This window comes from Hordeum vulgare, chromosome 1H, assembly GCF_904849725.1.
Source record: "Hordeum vulgare subsp. vulgare chromosome 1H, MorexV3_pseudomolecules_assembly, whole genome shotgun sequence".
NCBI classification, from domain to species: Eukaryota; Viridiplantae; Streptophyta; class Magnoliopsida; order Poales; family Poaceae; genus Hordeum; species Hordeum vulgare.
Window position 1 is genome coordinate 248,247,455 of NC_058518.1, and position 7,188 is coordinate 248,254,642.

Genomic DNA, 7,188 nt, shown 5'->3' on the forward strand with positions numbered 1-7,188 from the left:
AGGGTTGCACAAAACACAACAGTTTACCCAGGTTCGGGCGACCACGAAGCGTAAAACCCTACTCCTGCTTTTGGTTGATTGCCTCTCGCGGAGGTGGTGGATGAATTAGTATAGTGCTCTCGAGCCTCCGGAGGCCAAGTGGCTAGGTGTATTGTTCTACCGATCGGATCCTCTCTCTCAAGTATCCTACCCTCTCTATTTATAGCGGAGGATTGAGTCCTCTTTCGTCATAGCTTCTGCGGGAAGGGATCCCACAACGGCCAATGTTGAAGGGGAACAGGGGAACATGCTCCCCAACCCAAAGGTGGTCTTCGCCTGCAAAGTAATTGTCCATGCTACAGCGACGGGCCCGTGGGTGACGTTTTCCCTACAGGCGGGCAGGTGCGACTTTGTTGCACCAGAACGGAAACCTTTGGAAGATGCCTTTAGAACCCCCGTACGCTCGCGTCTCTTTGGCACCATAGGGGAAACTTCCCCGTCCTGCCATTTGCTGCTCGTCTGTCCTTTCCTGGCGTTACCCTTGACTCCTAAGGCCCGACCTTGCCTCGGAATATCCGCCGCTCAGGAGGGGTCCTGAGGAGGCCCCCTACGGGTCTTGACGCCGCTCCTCCTCGTGAGGCTTGGTTTGTTCCGGTGAGGTGGGCCCGTCCTGGTCCACAAGCAGGCAGGTCTGGGTACCCCCATTCCCAGAACGCCGACAATAGCCCCCGAGCCCGTGGAGTGCTCGGGTTGGCCTCGGGGAGGAGCCTCGGGGGGCAGCATGAGGTGCCGTTGGCCCTCAAATGCGTGTGGGCCAGGCCGACGTGCGTCACGTGGTTTGTATCGGGTCCTCCTTGTCCTCTATCTCTGCCCCCTTATTAGGTGGTCTGCTTGTAGCTTCGGTGCCTTATTACTTTCCTTCTTCCGTACTCACCCTTCTTCGGCCTCCGTCTCCAACCGGCGCCTCCCAGATCCAGCGCCGCATAGTTCCTTGCCAGTTCAGCAATGGAGCCCACGGGCAAGCAGAAGCCAGAGGGTCGTGGTGCATCCCCGGCTTCTCCGCTCCTAGACTGCCCCCTCTCCAAGGACTCTGATCTCATCCCCGTGCTTCCATGGACCACGGCCGAGTCCAGCGAACACGGGCGGACCCTGATCTGGCCCGACGCCGTAGAGTAGCGGCACGCGCCCGGGGCGGTATACCCCTTTTTCCTTCATAGTATTTACGCTGGGATGGTGCCGCCTTTCTCCCGGTTCTTCACCGCTGTCTTGGACCACTATGGGATCCAAGCCCTTCATCTCCATCCCAACTCCATCTTGCTTATATCCGTCTTTGCTTTCTACCGCGAGGCTTCCGTTGGCATGCAACCTTCGGTTTTCCTCCTCCGCCACTTCTTCAGCATGCGCCTACACAACGGTGCTCATTTGTCGGCGTACATTTCCTTCGTAGCGGCCAAGAGCCGCAACGTGCTCTTGAAGGCAGGGAAGAAGGTGGAGAACTTCAAGCATCATTGGGTCCTTATGTGCCTCAAGGATGCCAACCCTCTGCTGGAAGAGCCAAAGGAGTTGTCGGAGAAGACCTCCGCATGGACTTCGATGAAGCTCTCCGACCCTCGGGCTGTGCCCGTGCTGCAGCGCTTTTCCTGCAACATCAGCGCGAAGAGGCCGACTGGGGGAATGATAGTGAAGGAGTTCCTGGAGCAGCGCTTGCCGCCTCTCGAGGCGCACACCAGGACCCTGTGGGGGTACCGGGTTGACGACGACTAGCTCCGGCTTCGGTCTCGGGACCTCCCCACAAAGGACCTAAGCAGGGCCGTGGCGGTTTTGCTGGGTGGTGACCCTGGCGACCTTCCCGAAGCCGTGGGTCCGTTTTACCGTCATGACGACCGGGCCCACCTGGTCGCTGCGAAGCTTGTCTTCAACAAGCGGGGGCTCCTCCCGGTTGAGGGCTCCGGTCTGGTGGAGCTGTCATCCGGTGACACCTCCAGTGAAGGGGACTCGGAGAAGACCGTCGACGACCATGCAGCGAGCGTGCCTCTCTCGTCGCAATCCGTCCTTCTGCACGAGCTTGAGGATGATGACGCCACTGGTGATACCTCCACCGGGACTCCCTCGTGCTTAGCCAGGGCCTCCAGGGAGCCAGTGCTGACTCCGTGCGCCACACGGTTTGCATGGGTGCTCGCTTCCCGGAAGCTCAGTGCTGAGCCGTCCTTGGCGCACCTCGCCTCTGTCGGTGGGAGATCCAAGGCGCCGAGATCACCTCCCTCCATGGGGGAACCCATTTCCTCTACTATCGCTGGGGTAGAGAGGAGGAAGAGATGGCGCGATGTCGAAGAGTAAGTTACCCGCTTGGGCATGCCTTGTGCGTCTTTTGTCCGTGCTTGGCTGATTTTCCCCTTTTTACTTGACATCCACGGATGTCATCTCACCGGGGGCGAAAAGGAAGAAGACAGTCATCGAGCCGATGGCGACTCCTAACGCCCCGCCTTCACTCGTCGGCGTGTCGCCGTCCGCAGGTGGGGAAGAGGAGGCTCGTGGGGCGGTCTCCGTGACCTCAGTCGTCGAGCTCCCCGAGCCCCCGAAGCATCCTGAAGTGACCCTGGGGATACCTTTGCCCGGGGGGCAAGTTTACGATTGCCCTCAGGCTCGTGAGGTGTTGATGCCCACAATTGTTGAGCAGTCTTCAGGGCCCCCTGTTACTCACAGCGTCGCCCCTCTGGCGGCACCACCTGGGCATGCGCTAGAGACCCTTCAGGAGGAGGTCCAGAAGACCTTGGTGATTGCCCAAGGTGTCTTGAATGCAGCCTTCGCCGCCCTGGTTGAAGTCGCAGCCGAGATGAGGAAGGTCGAGGAGGAAGCCGGGTCCGCCCGCGCCGTGCATGAGAAGGCGCTGAAGGAGGCCAAGGACGTTGTTGAGCGCTGTGAAGAGGTAGAAGCCGTCCTGAACGCCTTCCAGGGGGAAAAAGCTGAGTTGGCCGAGCAGCATCGCTTGAAGGGTGAGGAACCTAAGGTCCGCGAGGCCAACCTCGCCGCCCGGGAGGAAGAAATGTCCCAGGGGGCGAGCCTCCTCGGCACGGAGCAGGCGTGCTTGGAGGAGCGGCAGAAGGATGTCACCGTGAGGAAGGTTCTACTTGAGGTTTAGGAGAAAGCTCTCGCCGCAGCCGAGGAGAGGAGGCCGCGGAGCTGGCTTGCTTCCCCGACGTCGAGCTCAGGCTTCGCCAGGCGGTCTGATCCCTCTGTTGAGACGAGTTCGATGAGCCTCTGCCCACCCTAAAGGACGGCTTTGTCGCGCTCATGAAGGGGCTCGTCACCGCGCTGGAGTGTGCCGTCACACAGATGGACAAGATCTTGGACAGGGAGTGCCGCGACCTCTTCTTTGCGGCCGCGACTCGCGTCTTCAGTCACCTTTATATTCGTGACCCCGGGTTCGATCTGAGCTCCGTGATCGTGTCGGTCCCCGCCAAGGCCCGCGACCAGGCCGCGGAGGCTGTGAAGGGTCCTGTGGAAGCGCTGGTGAGGAGGTTCGCCCGCGTCGCGGCTCCTTCGTCTCCAGGTACCGCTGGAGCGGATGAGGGGGAAGACGATGCCTCTGATGTCGACAACCAGCCTCTTGTGGAGGGGGTGACCGGCGGTGGCTCCTCCTGATTCCTTATCCCTGTTATTTTCCTGCAATGCACATCGTGCTTCACGGAGGCTTTAAACTTATTTGCGTTTCTTCAACTTGTTCGTGGTCTATAATAATTAAATGCTTGAATGTTTTCCCGCCTTGTTCCTGTCATGTTTGGTGTGTTACTCTACGTCAGCAGGGCCCGCCAGGCGCGTACCTTCCCACGATTGAACCGACCGAAAACCAAGGACGGCCCAAAGGGGGAAGGGACTACGAGCGCAGTTAGGCTCCTAAGTCGCGATGCTCAGAAGTCCCCCTTGACACGCGAGCTGCCCTCATGAGGAGAACGCGGCGAAGATTTCGAAACTTGGAACTCCTTCAACACTCCGCATAGAAAGGGCCCGCCCCACGCGTACCTCCCCGCGATTGAACCGGCCGGAAACCAAGGATGGCCGAAAGGGGGTAGGGGCTACGAGCGCAGTTAGGCCCCTGAGTCGCGATGCTCAAGGGCCCCCCTTGACGTGCGAGTGACTCTGATGCTCCTCCTTCAGCACTCTCCATCTGTAGGGCCCGCCCTGCGCGTAGCTCCCCGCGGTTGAACCGACCGGAAAGGAAGGCTCAAACGGGAAAGGGGCTACGGGCACAGTTCAGGCTCCTAAGTCGCGATGCTCAGGAGTCCCCCCTTGACGTACGAGTGACTCTAGTGTTCTTCCTAAGGGATCCGAAGTGATTTGTTGAGCGCACTTGGCTCTACGTCGCCAGGGCCGGCCCCATGCGTACCTTCACGTGATTGAACCGTCCAAGGACGGCCCAAAGGTGGGAGCGCTACGGGCACAGTTAGGCCCCTGAGTCACGATGCTCAGGGGTCCCCCTTGACGTGCGAGCGGCTCCGTACCTTCAGTAGTTTTCCCCACGCGTTGGGCATGGGCGAAGTCGTGGGTGGGTTGTGTTGATCTCCTTGCTGGCCGAGGGTGTAGCCATTGACACGCTGTGTTGGTGCCAGTTGGGGGCGTAGTCATTGGTGGACTGCATTGGTGCCTGCTGAGGCCGTAGTCATTGGTGGACTAAGTTGATTGCCCCTATGTGTACTGATACGTCTCAAACGTATCTATAATTTTTTATGGTTTCATGTTGTTATCTTGTCATCTTTGGATGTTTTATGTACCTTTTATATCTTTTTGGGGACTAACTTATTAATTCAGTGCCAGTTCCAGTTTTTTCTATGTTTTTGGCTCTTTTTAGATCTGATTTTGGAACGGAGTCCAAACAGAATAAAATCCCCGAAATAAATTTTTCCCGAACGGAAGAAGATCAGGGGGCTTTTGGGCCAAGCCAGAAGAGCTACAGGGAGCCCACAAGCCCTGCCGGAGGGGACTTTGGAGTTGGAGGGCTTCTACATCAAAATCATCGCCCCTCCGATGACTCGTGAGTAGTTCACTTCAGACCTACGGGTCCGTAGTTAGTAGCTAGATGGCTTCTTCTCTCTCTTGGATCTTCAATACAAAGTTCTCCATGATCTTCATGGAGATTTATCTGATGTAATCCTCTATAGCGGTTTGTTTGTCGTGATCCGATGAATTGTGGATTTGTGATCAGATTATCTATGATATATATTTGAGTCTTTGCTGATTTCTTATATGCATGATTTGATATCCTTGTAAGTCTCTCCGAGTCTTAGGTTTTGTTTTGCCAACTAGATCTATGATACTTGCAATGGGAGAAGTGCTTGGTTTTGTGTTCTTACCGTGTGGTGACCTTTCCCAGTGAGAGTAGGTGCAGCAAGGCAAACATCGTGTAGTTGCCATCAAGGGTAACAAGGTGGGCTTTGTCACAGATATGAGATTGTCCATCTATATCATGCCATCTTGCTTAAGGCGTTACTCTGTTCTTTTGACCTTAATACACTAGATGCATGCTGGATACCGGTCGAAGTGTGGAGTAATAGTAGTAGATGCAGAAATTATCGGTCTGCTTGTTTTGGACGTGATGCCTATAGATATAATCATTGCCATAGATGACGTCACGACTTTGCGCGGTTCTATCAATTGCTCGACAGTAATTTGTTCACCCACAGTCTACTTGCTTTCATGAGAGAAGCCACTAGTGAACACTATGCCCCCCGAGTCTATTCACACTATCGTTTCCACTTTTGCTTTTACTTTGCTTTGTTACTTTGTTGCTTTCAGTTCTCACTTGTCAAACAATCTATAAGGGATTGACAACCCCTTCATAGCGTTGGGAGCAAGCTTTTTGTGTTTGTGCAGGCACTTGTGATACTCATTCACTGGATCGACACCTTGGTTATCAAAACCGAGGGAAATACTTACCACCGCTGTGCTACATCACCCTTTCCTCTTCGAGGGAACACCAACGCAAGGCTGCAAGGCCACGGGGAAATCCTTTGCATATTTGCCTAGGAAATCCCTAAAGGCGTAGCCATAGCAGAAGGATTCCTAGTCCCGTTGCTGAGGAGTATCAAGAACAGTCTCCCGTCAGCACGTGTTTCTGGCGCTGTTGGAAGGTCTTTTGTTGCAGTAGCAGAAGTATTTCTGGCGCCGTTGCCGGAGAAGGAGAGATCTATCCAAGTAGGTCTCACAAACTCATCTCTTGCATTTACTTTTTTGCCAGTTGCCTCTCGTTTTCCTCTCCCCCACTTCACATTTGTCGTTTTCTTTTGCCTTTCTCTTTTGCCGTTTTCGTTTTCCTTTTTGCCGTTCTCTTTTGCCCATTTCACTCGCTTTCTTTCTGTTCGCTTGTGTGCCATGTGCCTTCAATATGCTTGCATCTTCGCTTGCTGAAAATCTAGTGATATGGATCCTCATCCACTTGCTAATCTCTTTAAGAGATCCAATTATGTTGATCCAATTGCTAGTAAGTTGAGGGCACTTGACTATCTTTATGGAGTTTTGCTTGAGATGCGTGAATATGAAAATTGTGAGGAAGAAATTTATGAAGTGATTCATGAGGTCTCCTTGAATGAAAAGCATGATTGCAATGGTTTCACTATAAATCCTATTAGTGACAATCATGCTAAAAATATGGAAAACCCTAAGCTTGGGGATGCTAGTTTTGCTATGTCCACTACTTGTTGCAATAATCATGATTGGGGTGATGATCTTTCTTATGATCTAGAAAATTTGTTCAAACCTCATGACGAAAATGACATTTGGAACAATATTGAAAGTGGTATTGGAGAAGTCATGACTTTAGTTGATGATAATCCCACTATTATTGAAGAGCGTCAACTCTGCATGCATGTGGATCATGAAAAGAATATCCTATGGGATAGCTATATTGTTGAATTTGAATATGATCCCACATGTTACCAAATCACCTCTCGTGATCTTGAGATTGCTCTTGTCTTTTTCTTCTTCCTTGCATTTGGCAGCTATTGGTTGTCTTGACAATTTGTTTTCCTATAAAATGCCTATGCATAGGGAGTATGTTAGACTTAGATTCTATCGCTTTTAGGCCTAGCTAAGGGCATTAAACAATAGCGCTTGTTGGGAGGCAACCCAACGAATCTATCCTTTTCCTTTCTGGTTTGTGTTTTCCACACTTTCATAATTCTGTTATAATTGTGTTTTTTGTTTTTCTTTTTGTGT